At 38.9% G+C, this 16,931-nt stretch overlaps 1 protein-coding gene across 20 annotated transcripts in view; it reads right to left on the reverse strand.

Annotated features, from left to right (window-relative positions):
* The window catches only part of LOC141548335 (uncharacterized), a 360,889-nt gene that overhangs the window by 201,581 nt on the left and 142,377 nt on the right, over positions 1-16,931 (reverse strand). For 18 of the 20 annotated variants that reach the window (XR_012483902.1, XR_012483904.1, XR_012483903.1 and 15 more), the window contains exon 2: positions 5,940-6,056. The gene's annotated coding sequence lies outside the window, so the exon portion shown is untranslated. Of the gene's footprint in view, positions 1-5,939; positions 6,057-15,129; positions 15,361-16,931 lie in introns of those variants that run through there. The other 2 variants (XM_074277126.1, XM_074277139.1) reach the window with 2 other exon arrangements.

Consider the following 16,931-nt stretch of genomic DNA (forward strand, 5'->3'; position numbering starts at 1 on the left):
GGTAAAGTCCACCATGCATTATTCTTGCTTTTTTATTTTCTCCAGTGGGTAACACAAGTGTTAGCTTGTGGGCTGGGGCAGGAAAGTGCAGCAAAACTAGGATTAGCAAAGGGGACAGAAAGTGGGCTGCAGAGAGCTGTGTCTGAAGCCAGCTTGTAGAAAAGGGAATGGAAAAGGGCACCTGCTGTTAACCTGCTGTATCTGGGGCTGGGGGCTTTGTTTTCTTTAAAAAATAAAATGAAATATCTTTGAGGAGAGAGAGAAAGAGAAACAGACAGAGAAAGAGAGAGAGAGAGAGAGAGAGAGAGAGAGAGAGAGAGAGAGAGAGAGAGAGAGAGAGAGAGAGAGAGAGAAAGAGAGAGAGAGGAGAGAGAGAGAGAGAGAGAAAGAGAGAGAGAGGAGAGAGAGAGAGAGAGAGAGAGAGAGAGAGAGAGAGAGAGAGAGAGAGAGAAAGAGAGAGAGAGAGAGGAGAGAGAGAGAGAGAGAGAGAGAGAGAGAGAGAGAGAGAGAGAGAGAGGAGAGAGACATGCACACACACACACACACACAGAGACAGAGACATAGAAAGAGAGAGAATATGAATATGACAGAGACAGTGGTTCAGTGATCCAAGGCAATCCCCACCGACTTTGGACAGAAAATGCCATATATATCCAGAAAAAGACTTAAGGAGACTGAATGTAAATGAAGACACACTATGTTCACTTCCTTTTCCTGTTTGTTTGTTTGTTTGTTTTTTTTAATTTATCCCATTGTTTTTCCCTTTTGCTCTGATTTTACTCTCCCAAAATGATTCATAAAGAAATGTGTTAAAATAAACAGAAAAATAAAAAATAAATTTACCAAAAGTTTTAATACAAATCAATCATAAAATTAACTACAAATAAAATTAATAATTGATATGTATATTAAATAATTATTAGTTAACATAGTTAATTGATTAACTAACTGATATATTAACTAATTAACAGATAAGTGAAAATTAGTTTGGCTTTAGGTAGAATGTAAATGCTTGATTGATAAATTAAGAAAAGTGAATTGGCAATTAATAAATTTAATTGGGAATTATTTGTATTTAATAAAATAAATCACTAAATTTATTATTGTTGTTGTCATTAATTAATTTATTAATTTATCTTTCCCATAGTTTTTCCTTTTTGCACTGATTTTTCTCTCCCAGCAGGATTCATAACCCAATGCTTGTTAAAGGAAATAAAAAAAGAAAATAAAAATACATCCTTCAACAAAACTTAATTAAAATTACTCATGAAACTAATTAATCACTGATTAAAATTAATCATCAATAATTTGATGAATCTGATGGGGGTTGAAGTCCCTTTACGATTCCTTTCTAATTGCCCAACCCATGGCTGACCTTTATTCACAAATCCTGGTCAAAAGCACCCTTTGAATATCTGGGCCCAGCCCCACTATCAGCCCCCACCCTCAGCTCAGCTTCCCCCAGCCCTCACCTGATCTGAGCTAACTGAAAAGCCCCCGGAGAACTTAGGGGTGCCGCCCATCATCTTTTGGGTATAAAAGAGGTGAGCTGGAATGCCCTCATTGCAGGAGCCCTCCCAGCCAACACATGGTATCCTTCCAGCCATGTAAGGGTCCCTGCCTGACAGCAGCCACCTCTGGCCCTGGCGTCTTTCTGAGCTTTACTTCCAAAATCCTACAATAAACCTTTTATTTATTACAATAAACCTTTTATTTATCTAGGTTTTCTGGCCTGTAAATTCATTTTACAGGGGTCACTGCGCCTCATGGGATTATCTATGCGCCGAGAAATGGGGTACCCCCTTTCCTTTCCCTCATTATGTTGTGCCACAGTCTCCTTGAGCTGTTCTACCTCAGTTTCCCTGCACTAGTTTCCCTCATTGTCCTGACTGAGTTTCCATGAATTGTTCTATCTCAGTTTCCTTAACTGTTCTGCCTCAGTCCCCTAAGTCATAAAACCCCCCTGGTTCATTAAGACTGAGGACCATTTGCTCTAAGGTTATAAATTGTCAATGGGAGATGAGGAGCAGATCAGACTTCCTGGCTCCTGGCTCCTTCTGCCCCCAAGAATTTATGACACTGACCCTCTAAAATATTCCAAAAGATAAGACTATCACAGATACTTCACTGACATCTTTACTTCTGTTATTCAAACATCCTGACTCTGGCTTTTAGTAAAAATTTATAACTTCCCCCATCCTGATTTTCCCGCTCTTTTTCCTTCCCTTTGTCTGAAGAGCTATAAAAGTGTTTAACATTTCCCCATTCATTACTGGATACTTTGAGACGAGAGTCCTGTCCAGTCAATTAAACTCTCCAATTAATAAAATATTAAAAAAAAACTCTCTAATCTCTATCTTCCCTCAGTTTCTCCAGCATTACAATTAAATCTATTAAACTACTTATTAATTGACTGATTGATTAATAAATGTAATAAATGAAACTTATTTTTGCTTGATGGGGACTTACTTGATCAATTAACTGATAGGCAAATTAGTAAAATTAATTTAAAATTAATTAAAAATTAATGAAATAGATTAACTTTTTAAAAATACTCAATCCTCAAATAATGTGACTTCCACTCCAGATGAGTCCTGGGTGAAGAGTCAGAACACATGCTTTTGAACCCTGCCTCTGCTATTTATTACCAAGTGATTTAAACCAGTCATCTGTAGACCTCAGTTTCTTCATTTTTTGTTTTAAAAAACTAGGAACAGCTACCACACCACTTCCAGGGTCCCTCCCACCTTAAAATCTGTGATTAGCAAAGTCCTTAAAAAACGTGGTTGTCTTCAAAATTTCTTCCTCCTCCTCCCTCTCCCTTTTCCTCTCCTCCCTCTTCCTTCCTCCCCTCTCCCCCTCTCTCTGACACCTTCTTTGTTGGATTCTCTCTCTCTTGTTTGCTCTAACTTGCTATCTCTGACTCTGCTATCTGTCTGTCTCTCTTTTTATATTTCTCTGTCACCCTCTTTTTCTCTCTCTGTGGCTCTGTCTCACTACTTCTGTCTCTATATTATTTATTTACTGACTCTATTCCTCTCTTTCTTTCTCTTCTCTGTTTTTCTGTATTTCTCTGTCTTTTTCTTCCTCTACTTTTCACTCTTTCTCTCTGGCTCTGTCTCCTATATCTCTAGCTCTCTCCCTCCCTCTCTGTCACTTTTTCACTATCTTTCTCTTTCTCTTTTCACTCAGAAAATCTTTTTTCTTTAGATAATGCTGAATGTTGGAGAGGATGTAGGAAAACTGGGGCACTGATACATTGTTGGTGGAATTGTGAAAACATCCAGCCATTCTGGAGAATGATTTAGAACTAGGCTCAAAAAGTTATCAAAGTGGGCAGACCCTTTCATCCTGCAGCGTTACTACTGGGCTTATATCGCAAAGAGATCTTAAAGAAGGGAACCTGTGTGTGCAAGAATGGCTGTGGCAGCCCTCTTTGTAGTGGCCCCAAACTGGAAACTGAGTGGATGCCCATTGATTGGAGAATGGCTGAATAAATTGTGGTGTATGGATATTATGGCATATTATTGTTCTGTAAGAAATAACCAGCAGGAAGATTTCAGAAAGGCCTGGAGAGACTGACATGAACTGATGCTGAGTGAAATGAGCAGGACAAGGAGATCATTATATAATTCAACAACAATACTATATGAGGATCAATTCTGATGGACTTGAATCTCTTCAACAATGAGATGAACCAAATCAGTTCCATTTCTTCAAGAATGAATAGAACCAGCTACACCCAGCGAAAGGACTCTGGGAAATGAGTGTGAACCACTACATAGAATTTCCACTCCCTCTATTTTTGCCTGCCTGCATTTTTTATTTCCTTCACAGGTTAAGTGTGCATTATTTCAAAGTCCGATTCTTCTTGTGCAGCAAAATAACTGTATGGATATGGCTATGATTATTGGAACAAAAAGTTTTGCAAGGGTCAATGCTGAAAAATTACCCATTCATGTATGTTGTAAAATAAAAAGCTCTTATAAAAAATATTTTCCTTTCTCTGACAGTCTGTCACTCTCACTATCTCTCTGGCTCTGTTTCTCATTCTTTTTCCCACTCACAATCAATCTTTTCTTCTCTCTCTCTCCCTCTCTCTCCTCTCTCCCTCTCTCTATTCTCTCCCTCCCTCCCTCCCTCCCTCTCTCCCTCCCTCCCTCTCTCTCTCTGTCTCTGTTTGTGTCCTCTTCACTGTTTCTGTCTCTTTCTTGAGAGAGACAGGCAGACAGATAGAGGGGGAAAGCCAGAAATTGAGACAGAGAGTGAGAAAGAAAAAGAGGGACATCCAACTAAAAATTGTGGTAGACTCATTCATTAATGGGTTTCAGCCAGGGTTAGATTTTGAATTGAATTCAATGCATTTTGGGACTCAGCAAACCTGACCCAGATAACAAAGATGAAACTGTTTGTGCTGCTGAGGCAGAATGAAAGGAGGTTTTCTCCTTTCACTGTAAGGATTTTTTAGAGTTTGGGAGTTTCTTCTTCATAAGGAGACTGAATGGAAATCAACTACATTCTACATACTACATTCACTTCTTCTTTTCTGTTTTTTCTGTTTTTTTTTTTTATTTTTTTTATTTCTCCCATGGTTTTTCCCATTTTCTCTGATTTTTTTTCACCCAACATGATTCAAAAATCAGTGTGTAATAAAAATAAATAAACAAAAAATCAAACAAAAAAAAAAGAAACTAATAAAATTAATCAGTAGAATAAAATTAACAAAATTAGTAATAAACTAATATTAAATCATATATTTAATAACTTGATTATTTTTAATAAAACTGATAGATCAATTCATTAATTGCTTAACCAGTAAAATTTAATACATTAATAAAATTAATAGGAAAATGGTATAATGAATTAATATATTAACACAATCTATAAAGGTATTCATAAACTTAATAAGAATTAACAAAATTCATTATTAATTAAGGTCTGGCAATGATGTGGGTTGTCCTCCCTTTAAGAAACTAATCTTTTCAGGGAATGATGTGGGTTGTGCTCCCTTTAAGACACTAATCCTTTCAGATTCCCAGCCCCTCCTAGCTGATGCATTATCAATTCAAGAAGCTAGGACCTTTGATTCACAAATCCTGTCCAAAGCGCCCTTTTGAATTCCAATAGGAGATCTGGGCCTGTCCTAGTCCCCATGGGATCTGAGCCAAGTTGGGACACCACCCACAAGCCCCTTTAGCTAAATCTCTCATTATGAAAGAGCCAAACTGGAGCTCTCTCTTTGCAGAGGTTCCTAACATGGCAGCCTTATGCCTGGCATGCCAAGGATCTCTGTCCACTGGAATCCTATTTCCGGTGCCCTTTTATCTCTACCTTCACCTTTTACTAGCTAGACTTTAACTTTACTTCCAAACCCCATAATAAACCTCCTTTATCAATCTAGGTTTTTGGGTCTATAAATTCCTTTACAGGGGACACTGCCACCAGTAGACCTCATTTAACTCTGTATCCTTGCACCAAATCCAAAGGGGTTGCAGGAGAGCTCTATTTCACTCCCTGTACCCCGAACCTCCCACTAGACCTCAATTAAACCTAATTTCATGCTAAACCTCATCACCTTTGGGGTGGGAGGTTTTTCCAGCAGCCTCAGCTATGCTGGGTCAGTGCTGACTCACTCCTGGTGTTGGGTGGGCATGGCCAGGTCCCCTGAGATTCTGGCGTTTTGGGGTTCACTATTGATCTTTTGTGTTTGTGTTGGATGTTTTATAACTTCTCTGCTGATCTACTGGCTTGCAACCAGGGCAGAGTGGCCAACATTGCTATAAATTCCTGTAGATTCCTCCCGGTAGATTCTTTGCTGCGTGAAATCTGCACCACCCCACAGAGTCAACAACACCCCAGGACTCTGAGCTATCTACACTGGTGTTTCTACTCAGCTGCTTGCACTGGCTGCCTCCCTCCCATTTCCAATTGAAACACACCTTTTCTGGAGATGGTCGAAATTATCTTCTGCTGACAATTTCTTGCACTCCCAATATTTGTGGGTTCTGCCCATCCAGAGCTACTTCTGAGGCTGGATTTTGTCATTCTTGTGAAGGCTGTAGCGAAAGAAGATCAGAGAGAAATGTGTGTTGTCTCCACCATCTTGCCTCTGCCCCCAGAAGTCCAGCCATTGTCTTTGACAAAAGGTAGATTTTTAGGGAAATAGCTTATAGCCAAAGTGAAGGGATACAATGGACACCAGGGTTGGGTTCTTACTAAGTGCTAATGAGATATTAGGTTTTTACTAAGTGCTAAGATCGGTACTTAACAATTCTCTAGTTCTGGCATTTACTGTGAGTTTTACCCCTTTGAACTTCTGGGGAGGAGCTTAATGTTTAAAAGAAGCAAGTTCATTGGTAGAAGTAATCTTGCCACAAGCCCTTGGAGGATAAAAGAGGGCGGCACTCGAGAGATTGAGGAGTCTCTGCTCTAGGTCAGAGTTGGCAGCTCTCTACAGGAAGAAGAACCTGGCCAAGAGATTGAGTTGACAGCAGATTTCCTCCCAGACACCGATGGGCAGTTTCTGGAGAAAATAGAACATTACACCCCGGGAATGGGAAAAACAAAATAGAGGAGGAGAGCAGATAGTCAGACTAAGGAAAAAGACAAGTCCCCCCAGGAGAACTGCCAATTAAACAGGAGAAAGGAAATCCTTCAAGTTCATGGCCTGACAGCCTAGACTGAACAGAGACAGCTAGAGCAAGGAGGAAGGCACTATGAAATGGAAGGCACTATGAGGGACAGTCACACTGAGGGAGGTTAGCAAAAATTGTCATGGTAAGCAGATCTTTCATAAGGGAAAATGGAGACAGAGACAGAGAAAGACAGAGACAGAAAGGGAAACAGAGAGACAGAGACAAAAAGAGGCAGATAGAGACAGATACAGAGAGATAGAAAGGCAACAGAGAAGGAAGGGGAGAGAGAAAGTGGAGGAAGAGAGAGAGACAGAGACAGAGACAAAAACAGAGGGGGAAGGAAGTAGAGGGAAGGAAAAGGAGAGAGAGGGAGAGAGACAGACAAACCAAGGCAGAGAGATGTTACAGTCAGGGGCAGATCTCAAGGGCAGAGTATAAGAGGCACTCAGAGGTTTATTCTGCCTGAGCCTGATAACTGGGCATAAAGATATTGAGTAGACCTCATTAACGAGGAAAAGCCTCCTCACTCTTGCTGATCATGCTCGCACTCATGCACTCTTGGTTATGTGACCTGGGGACTATAAAAAGGGGGTTGCAGAAGGTGGGGGAGGGAACTCCAGAAGGGAAGGAAGAACTCTGGAGGGAACTTGAAGGGAACTCAGAGGAACAAAGAGGGAACTCCAGGAGAACTCTGGAGGGAAGGCCAGAGGGAATGTTAGGGAATACTATGTAAAGAGTTAGAATAAAGACCTGTTGCTGCATACTTGAGTAACTCGGGTGCTCTGTGGTGGAACCTCTAAAGAGGTAGCTCTCTGATTGAGATAATCAGAGCCGAGACGTCTGAAGACCTGGTGAAGGTGAGAAACCAGTTGACCCCCACTGAGGTAAGCAGCTGGGAGGTAATGGCTGGTTCCCGAACAGGGACATTATCTTTGATTAGGAGAATATCCTTGTTAGGAAGCCCCACAGCCTCACATTTTAGTGAGAAGCCAGAGAGGGATAGACATGGGACAGATGTTGTGGGAGGGGGGGCGAGGGAGTGCTCTGATTTTCTTCCGGTGCCTCCCCAACATCAGGAGGCCACAAGCAAACCCATGCTGTGGAGGTGGCTAGAAGGGGGGCCCGTTCCGTCATTGGGACTGCTCCCCTTTTCCTCCCCTTCTCAGGTGTTGGGGGTTTTCTAAGACTCAAGGCCAGTGCAGGTGCAAAGCTCTTCTGACTCTTGGCCCATCCCCACTTCCACTTCTCTCTCCCTCTCCTTCCCAACAAGCAACCCCAGCCTCCCCTGACCCTCACCGGCCCCTCACTACTGCACAGGAAGCTTGGGATAGCGCCCCCTTTACCCCAGGAGCAGAGTTCAGCCATAAAAGCAAAAAAAAAAAAAAAAAAAAAAGGAAAGAAAATGAACAAGAAACAGAAAAGACAGGCCAGTGACACGTCAATAAAACCACATCAAAAACTGAACACAACAAAGACACACCAAGAACAAGCCAAGAAAACCACGTCAAACATTCAACCCGCCAATGACGCAATGAGAGAGACATAAAGAGAGGAGACCAGAGCATGATAGAAAACATCAGAAAGAGAAGAAGAAACAGAGAGCCAAAGGGACAGTGAGATATAGAGAGTAAGAGACAGAAACAAAAAGAGGTGGGAAGCCAGAGAGTGAGAAAGAGAGAAAGAAAAAGAGTGATTCAGAGAAACCGAGACAGGGACAAAGACAAAACCAGAGAAAGCAAGCCAGAAAGAGTCAGAGCCAGAGAAAAGGAGTTAAAGAAAATTCCAGAGGGAGACAAAGAGAGCCAGAGAGTGAGAAAGACTGAAAAAGAGAAAGTAAAAGAGTCAGAGAAACAGCTATAAACAAGGAGAGAGAGAGACAGACAGAGAGAGAGAGAGAGAGAAGGGACAGAGGGAGGGCAGAAGTTCATAGGATTTAGAACTCAAGAACGTGAAGACCATCCAGTCCAATCCTTTGATGTGACAGAAAAAGAAAGCAAAGTTCAGAGAATTTTGAGGGTTGAATAGATTACAAGGCCTCCAGAACCAAATGCAGATTTTCATATACCAAAATGCTCTGCTCTTTTCATGGTACCACACTGATTCAAATTACTCATTAGTCACTAGTCAAATCCCATAAAGCACTGAATTAAGCAGGCCATCACTGAATAAAAAAGGAATGAAACACTGAAACATAATTCTTCATACAAAGGTTTGAAAATATGGTGAGAAGTTCAAGTTCCAAAAAATATTTTGCTTGACCTTCTTTCTTGATAATAGCAATAAAGCAGAGGTCAATTTCACATCTGGTTCTGCGAAAAAGCAGAAAACACTTTAAAATTCATTTCCTATGTGAACATTTTCCCCACCACTTTCTAAAGTCTAGGCAGTTAACAAAACAATAAACTAAACTGTCATTTGTAGCCTTTGCTGATTTTCAAGGTTTAAATGCACACACCCAGAAAATTGAGAAGTGGGTGCTAAATGAAAGGAGCTGGTTTTTCTAGACATCCTGGGATTGATCTAATCACAAATCACCTGAGTTTTCACTATATTTTCTCCTTCTTGGGTAACTATCCTCTCAGTTGAGAGAATTTTATTTTTGTCAAGATCAATATCAATTTTTCCATTTTTTTACAGAGAGGAGGGGAAAAGTGATTCCTAAAAGCAGTCTAATATAAATGAAACTTTTTAGAACAAATATGGGTAAGTTCCTCTTGCCCCTTTCTAAATTCTTATCTAAAAATCAGAAGATACCCAACTCTTTTAAGAAAATCCTGGTTTCAGTGACTGAAAATGGTTCAGTACAAACATTTGTCTTCTATCAGGAAGAAAAGTCGAATAAAAATTGCAGGCGGCTTATCACTCCTAAAGATATAAGGGCAAAACTAGAACTTTCCCACAAATTCCTTCAAGTTGTAGAGTACCTTAAGGTGATCTTAAAGGCACCAAGTAAAGTGATAATATGAGACAGAAATAGGAAATCAATTTGGGAGACCAGAGTGATCTGAGACATGGAGCCACTGTGACAGTCATTTACCACAGGTTACAAGGATTTGACATTTGTCACATGAAATAGATCAGGGACTTATCCAAATATGACTTAGCAGCCTCAGAGGGAAGCAGGACCTAAGGAGAAACAATTGTGTAATGGGATGTTGAAGCCGTCTTAAATATGCTAACAAGACAATCTTGGAAAACTAATTCCTGTGGTGGTTGTCTTAAAAATGTTAACAAGACAGGCTGAAGAAAGTGAGCTGAGCATGATTAATAACAGGAATAGGATGCTCTTGTTTTAGCAGTTCCTGAGAATAAGCTGGTTTAGAATTCCTATCATCTAAAGCACAGAGAGACAGGCCAAGCATGACATTTAAATTAAGGCTTGGAAGATGTGTTTGGATTTCTGAATAAATCTGCACTTTTACTAATTTCTAGGGGTTGACAGATAATTAGGATTTTTTAAACTTATATTTTAAATATATTAACGACCATATTGTCCTTTGATTCTCTGTTTCATATATATGCCTTGTCTCATTTCCCAAAACAGGACTATAAGTTCCATGATTGCCAGGTCACACATTTAATTTTACTCTTGTTTTCCTCTCATTCCTTTCATTAACTAAACTTGATTGGATTGATTATTTTTAACATTAATCTATCATTCATATTATATAATTGAGTAATACTTTTTTTAAAAGGTAGAGCAGAGTATCTGAGTCCTAGGTCTCCTACACTGTTAGGTAAGACTCATGAAGATGTGTTCCCCTAGCAGGGAATCAAGTGGGACTATTAAAAAGGGGCTGGGCCTGAGACTGTATTCTCTTGACCTTGTTCTCCTTCCTATGTACTGATGATACTGACACCTCAATAACATGTTCCCTTCGATGTGTTTTCTAATAGTGTGGAGAGACCTGCAGCCGTCATCCCATTGGTTGGTGCCGGGCCTTCCTTGTGACTAATGTCCTGCATTTTGCAAGAACGCTGGCTGTGGTCAATTTAGGTGGTCAATTGGTCAATGATTTGGCTTATGAAAAGACTGAGCCCATTCCCATTCGAGATTAGCCAACTGAGCTACCTGACTTGCAATTCTTTGTTATAAATTCTTTGTGTTCACCTTAAGGCGCCTGCTTTTCTCTGTTCATTTGCCATTACATTTTATTGTGTTTCTTTTCTCTTATTTGCCTTAATTATATTATGCCGTTAAAATGGAGATCTAACTCTCTTAGATCATAAATTTAGTAGAGATCAAGTATCTGGGGCTTTGGGTCAAGCATCTGGTATTTCACTCAATAACTAGTACAGCATTATGTAGTTACACATAAATAATCTATGTTTCATATACATTGTATAGTATATTTGCTGAGTTACTACCAAAATCTTATTTCTTAATTTCTCCCCTACAAGTTCTTTATCTTTGTGACCTTTCTGTAATACCACTAATGAGGCTCAAGGATCTCTTCTCTGTCCCTCTACAAAATACTTTCTTGGTCCCAAGGTCTGTAGTCTAGGACCAAGCTGAGCAGCTCTACAGGCCTCCGTTAATTCTGTAGGAATCTTGTAGATATGTATTTCTTTACTTATCATCTCTTACCTTAGAAAGAAGACTCCGAAGCTCAGGAACTCTTTTTGCTTTTCTTTTTCTTCTTAGAACTTAAAATCCCTGGCCCATTTTAATTGATTAATAAATCCCTGTTGATGGAGCCCCATTTTCCTCTCCCACAAACAGCCTGTCCAGCACTTGCCTTTTCTCCTCTGGGATCAACATTCCTGCTTTCTTTACCAAATACTGAAACAGGAATTTATGACCAAAGAAGAACTAGAGAAGATTATGAAAGCTAAAATGGACAACTGATTACATTAACCTAAAAAAGGTGGTAGACTCCATTCTTCTCAGGGGTCCAGTGATTCAGAGTAATCCCAATAGACTTTGGGCAGAAACAGACATCTGCATCCAGAAAAAGAACTAAGGAGATTGAATGTAAATAAACATTCTATATACAATTCTTTTTTCATTTTTTTTACCTCTCCCAAGTTTTTTCCCTTTTGCTCTAATATTTCTCTCCCAACATGATTCATAAAGCAACATGTGCTAAAATAAACAATAAATAAGCAAAAAAGAAAAAGAAAGAAAAAATAAACTAATAAAATTAATGAATAAAGTTCATCCATAAAATCAACTAATTAAATTGTTGATGAACTAATAATCAATAAACCAATAAACTTATTAAATTGATTATTAATTAATAAAATTGATAGATTAATACATTAACTCCTAAATTAACAAAATTTAATAAATTAATAAACTCTATTAATGTAATGAAAGTAATTAATAGGAAATCAATTGGGTCACTTAATAAAGTAATATAATTTATGAAGATATTAATAAAGTTAATGATTATTTTATTAAATCAATTATTAATTTAAAGTATTTAAAAATAAATTGATAAAAAACAAATAATAAAAAAAATGTGACTTCCACTCCAGTGGATCCTGAATAAGACATTACACATGAATCTGATTCCTCCTGGCTCTGCCATTTACCACCAAGTAACTTAATAAAATTAATTTATCAAATAGGATCAAATTAATAATTAACAAACCCACTAAAGTCAATGATTATTTTTAAATTATTTAATTATTTGATTAGTAAATTTTAATAAACCAATAAATGAATGAAATTTATTTTTAATTAGAGTAAACTTAATTGATTATGTGATAAATTAATAAATTAAATTGCAAAAACATTAAAAATAATAATCAAGTTACTTGTTAATTAGATTAAAATTAATGAAATAAATTAACAGAAAATTGATAAATAAAACAAATTCACAAACAACGTGACTCTTTTTGAAATAAATTAACAGAAAATAGATAAAACAAATCCACAAAAAAATGTGACTCTTTGCTCTCTCTTACTGTCTCTTTCTTATTTCCTTCCTGATATATTCTCTCTCTCTCTCTCTCTCTCTCTCTCTCTCTCTCTCTCTCTCCTCGGTTTCTGTATCTCTGATTCTTCCTCTCTTTTTCACTCTCTTTAACTTTGGCTCTCTATTTTTCTATTCCTTTCTCTCTCTATCTATGTCTGTTTCTATCTCTCTTTCTAAATTTCTCTATGGTTCCCTGATTTTGTTTCTTATTTTTCACACATTCTTTTGCTCTCTGGCTCTGTTTTGCTTGCAGTCTCTCTCTGGTTCTATGCCTGATTCTTGTTCTCTCCCTCTGTTACTCTGTACTTCCTTCCCTCTGTTTTTTTTCTGTCTGTCTCTCTGACTCTGTTTCTCTCTTATATTTTTCTTTTTTTTCTCTGTTTCTTATTTGTGTCTCTGATGCTTCTGTGGGTTTTCTCATACTCAATTCTTATTCTCAATCTCAATACAATTTCTTATGTCAGATCTCAATTTTTAGAGGGGGGGGTGAGAGAGAGAGAGAGAGAGAGAGAGAGAGAGAGAGAGAGAGAGAGAGAGAGAGAGAGAGAGAGAGAGAGAGAGAGAGAGAGAGAATATAAAGGATTTTTTCCGTTTTTTTTTTTTTTATCCATGTCTATGAGTGAATTTCGCCCTCCAGTGGCATTATATGTAATAACAGGTTAATGAAATTGGGAAAATATGTTTATTTCACACATGGAAAAATGAATTACAATTTTTCTCTCTCTCCCTCTCCCTCTCCCCCTCCCTCTCCCTCTCCCCCCCCCCCCCCCTCTCTCTCTCTCTCTCTCTCTCTCTGTCCCTCCCTCCCTCCCCTCTCTCCCTCTTTCTTTGCTTTTCCTTTGTCTCACTGTCTGCATGTCTCTCTCAGTCTCTGTCCCTCTATCTCTCTGGCTCTCTGTTGCTCTTCCTCTTTCCCATTCACACTCACACTTCCTTCATCACCAGCCCCCCTCCTATTCTCTCCCTTCTTCTTCTCTGGTTCCCTCTGTTCCTCTGACTATCTCTGTTTCTTTCTCTTTCGCTTGGTCACTTGCTGGCTCTCTCACTCTCTATATTCGACACTCTCAGATTCTCTCCCTTGCTCACTCAATTGCTATCTCTGACTTTATCTCTCTGTCTCTGCTTTAGTCTCCCTCTCCCTCTCTCCCTATCTGCCTGCCTATCTACCTATCTATTTTTTCTATATCTCTCTAGCTCTCTTTTTCTCTCTCTGTTGTTTTCTCTCAGTGACTTTGTCTATTATTTATTAACTGACTCTTCCTCTCCTTTTCTCACTTTTCTGTTTCTCTGGATTTTCTTTATCTATTTTTTCTTTATCTTCTCTTTATCTTCCTCTATTTTTCACTCTCTCTCTGACTCTGTCTACTTCTCTCTCCTTCCCTCTCTGGCTGTCTCTCTTTTTCTCTGTCTCTTTCTCTGTTTTGCTCTCTCTGTCACACTATCTCTCTAGCTCTCTCATTCTTTTTCTTACATTCAATCTTTCTTCCACTCTCTCTCTTTCTCTCTCTGTCTCTGTCTCTCTCTCTGTCTCTGTCTCTCTCTCTGTCTCTGTCTCTCTCTCTGTCTCTGTCTCTCTCTCTGTCTCTGTCTCTCTCTCTGTCTTTGTCTCTCTCTCTCTCTGTCTCTCTGTCTCTCTCTCTCTCTCTCTCTCTCTGTCTGTCTCTGTCTCTCTCTCTCTCTCTCTCTTTCTCTCTCTCCCTCCCTCCCTCCCTCCATCCCTCCCTCCCTCCCTCAATTCCTCCCTCTATCCCTATACTATGCTGAGATCCACATTCAGTGCCCATAGCTTCTCTGCATGCAGATGGCTCTCTGTCACACGTCTATTGGATTTCTTCCATTGATTTTTTCAGAGGGAAACACAGCCTATGGATCATTACCCCTACGGACATGCTCAAGAGGAGACTGGGTTTGGTGTTCGTAAATGACATGGTTTTTCCATTCAAACAAATCACAGAGTCATTTCTAGATTTCAGGCAGGGAAGAGAACAACAGAAAAAAAAAAAGGTTTCTTTCCATCTTCATTCTAAGGACCACTGCTTGCTGTGATTCTTCTTGGCTGCTGAGGAATAAACAACCTAGTTTTCCAATTAACCTGGAGAGACCATGTTAGCTGGCTGTGCTCTGAATCATAAGCTGCTGTTAAACAGGTGGTGTTTTTGTTTTTGTTTTTTAATATTTGAAGGTTGTAGAGATTACAGCCCTGTCCCCCCCATGCTCCTGTCCTTCTGTGTGTGTGTGTGTGTGTGTGTGTGTGTGTGTGTGTGTGTGTGTGTGTTTTCTGTGTCTTTCTCACTTTCCCTGTCTGTCTCTTTCTCTCTGACTCTGGGTCTGAATCCCCAGAATATCATAAATGAGGGGAAAGGACCCATATCTGGAAAATGAGTAAATGCTCACTGATTGGGGGAGGGCTGAATAAGTTATGGTACATGAAAGTAATGAAATGTTATTGTCCTATTAAAAAAAGATCAGCAAACTGGCTGTAGAAAGATATAGAAATATTTATACCAACTGATGCTGAGTGAAACAAGAAGAACCAGGAATATATTGTACACAATAGCAGCAAAATGTACCTAGATCTGACTGAAAGACTCAGTTCTTCTCAGTGATTCAGAGTAATCCCAACAGAATTGAGACAGAAAATGCCATCTACACGGAAAAGAACTAAAGAGGCTGAATGAAAATGAAGACATTCTATGGTCGCTTCTTTTTTGCTGTTTTTTTTTTTCTTCCATGGTTTTTCCCTTTTGCTCTGGTTGTTCTATCCCAACAAGCAAGGTGTATTAAACTAAACAAAAGAAAAAAGAAAAATGAAAAAAAGTAATCAACAAAAATTAATCATAAATATATAAAAATATTAGTTAAATTAATTGATTAGTAAATTTATTACTTAATAAATCAATGAAATGTATTTTAAATTTGAAGAGTTGAGTTAATCAATCAATTAATTAACTGATAAATTAATAGATGAATTAATACAAATTTATACCAATATTAATAAAATTAATAAAAATATTCATGGGATTAATTGCAAATTAATATGATTAATTGATAATTACATATATTAGAAAATACTGAAATGAATTAATTTTAAAAACAATCCTGGGGGCAGCTAGGTAGTGCAGTGGGTAGAACACCAGCCCTGAAGTCAGGAGAACCTGAGTTCAAATCTTGCTTCAGACACTTCACACTTCCTGACTGTTTGACCCTGGGCAAATCACTTAACCCCAATTGCCTCAGGGAAAAAAACCAAACAATCCTCTAACAATTTGACTTCTATTTCTAATGTGCCCTAGGTGAGGCATCAGAACACATGGTTATGAATACTTGCTCTTCAGTTTACTACTAAGTTACTTGAACTAGGCATTTGGTTTCTCTTGATATGTTTCTTCATTTATTGTCAAAAACAAAACAAAACAAAACAAAAAAACAGGGGCTGCTACCTGATAACTTCCAGGGTCCCTCTCACCTTAAAATCTGAGATTAGACAATGTCCTCAAAAACCTGAATGTTCTCCCTCCCCCCATTCTTATCTTACTTTGTCATTTTTTACTTTCTTTGGACTCTTCCTCTCTTTCTCACTATTCTTTGATTCTCTCTGTTTCTCTATCTTTGTTTCTTTCCTCATTTTTGACTTTTTAACTCTCTCTCTTCTCTGTCTGTCTGTCTCTCTCTCCGTCTTTTCCCCTCGATCCCTCTCATTCCCTCCCTCCTGCCCTTCCTCCCTTTCTCTCTCTTTCTTCCTGTCCCTCTCTTTCTCTGTGTGTGTGTCTGCCATTGTCTCTCTAATTCTCTCTTTATCTCTCTGGGGATCTTTCTTACTGTCTCTGTCTCTTTCTTATTTTGTTACTGACTCTATCCTTCTCTTTTTGTCTCTTCTCTGTTTCTATTTCTCTGACTAGCTCTTTTTTCTCCTCTTTTTTCAGTCTTGCTCTGTCTCTATATGTCTCTTTGGCTCTATCATGACTGTTATTTTCTCTTTCTCTATATTGTGCTGACTCTATTTCATTCTCTTTTTTCAGCCTTTCCTGCTCTGGTTGTCTTTTGCTTGCAGTCTCTTTCTGGCTCTCTTTCTTTCAGAGTGAGAGAGAAGGGGCAGCTAGGTGGCACAGTAGATAGAGCACCAGCCTTGAATTCAGGAGGACCCGAGTTCAAATGTGGTCTCAGACACTTAACACTTCCTAGCTGTGTGACCCTGGGCAAGTCACTTAACCCCAGCCTCAGGGGAAAAAAAAAGGAAAAAAAAACAGAGAGAGAGAGAGAGAGAGAGAGAGAGAGAGAGAGAGAGAGAGAGAGAGAGAGAGAGAGAGAGTGAGAGAGAGAGAGAGAGAGAGAGAGAGAGAGAGAGAGAGAGAGTGTCAGTCAGAAATGTCAG

Source organism: Sminthopsis crassicaudata, chromosome X (genome assembly GCF_048593235.1).
Source record: "Sminthopsis crassicaudata isolate SCR6 chromosome X, ASM4859323v1, whole genome shotgun sequence".
Taxonomy (NCBI): domain Eukaryota; kingdom Metazoa; phylum Chordata; class Mammalia; order Dasyuromorphia; family Dasyuridae; genus Sminthopsis; species Sminthopsis crassicaudata.